This window comes from Hypanus sabinus, chromosome 1, assembly GCF_030144855.1.
Source record: "Hypanus sabinus isolate sHypSab1 chromosome 1, sHypSab1.hap1, whole genome shotgun sequence".
NCBI lineage: Eukaryota > Metazoa > Chordata > Chondrichthyes > Myliobatiformes > Dasyatidae > Hypanus > Hypanus sabinus.
Genome location: NC_082706.1, coordinates 67,403,924 through 67,404,937, shown reverse-complemented (window position 1 = coordinate 67,404,937; position 1,014 = coordinate 67,403,924).

Sequence of the window (1,014 nt, the reverse complement as noted above, 5' to 3'; positions counted from 1 at the left end):
GAACAGCATCCTGCGGCATATCCCTGGCACCCTGCTTCACAGCTCCTGCCCACAGACCCCAATCCAGACACAATGCTTCAGAAACCCGATCCCGCCCATCACTCCCGCATCTTCCACTGGGCAGAAAGTTATAACTCGTACCAAGAAAATCGTGATTGGCTGGCATAACATTCCTAGGTTGGACTACGTGGGTCCTCGTCTATTGCCGAAACCAAAACACGCCCGCCAGCAAACACACTGCTTTTGCAAAAAACTGCTAAAATAAAAATACTTCACAGCATAGCAGTAGAAATCTTAACCAGAACATTACAGATGGTACTGTGCTTTGTACTTTGGTCCCAATAAAATGCTGTTTTGTTCAGCTGTATTCATGCATGTTCATGTATGGTTGAATGATAACTAAACTTGAACATGAACTTGAACAAGGAGAAATTTCTTTATCCAGAGGTTTGTGAGTCCGTGGAATTAATTGCCACAGATGGCTGTGGAGGCCAAGTCAAAAAGAAATTGATAGCTTCTTGATTAGTTAGGGTGTCCAAGGTTTCTGGGAGAATGCAGGAGAATGGTATTGAGAGAGATAATAAATCAGCCATGATAGAATGGGGGAGCAGGCCCAATGGGCTGAATGGCCTTCCTCTGCTCCTACGAATTGTGAGGACTGCTGAGAGGATCGTCAGGGTCTCTATTACACCCACCTGAGATATTAAACAAGAGTACAGTGTATGTAGAAACCTTAGCATTGTCAAGAATCCCTCCCGTCTGTCCCATAACCTCTTTGACCACCTACCATCAGGCAGGAGAGACCATTGCATTAAGACAAAGATCGTTAGGGTGAGAAACAGCTTCTTTGCTCAGACCATGAGACTACTGAACCTCCTGCCATCACTCAGGTCTCATCTCATATGAGGTACCAAAAGTGTTAAACTGTTTGAATCTTAACTTGTGTTGTAAATGCACCTTATATCAAATGTCAATCTTCTGGAATATATTTTATTATTTGTTAATTTATTTGTG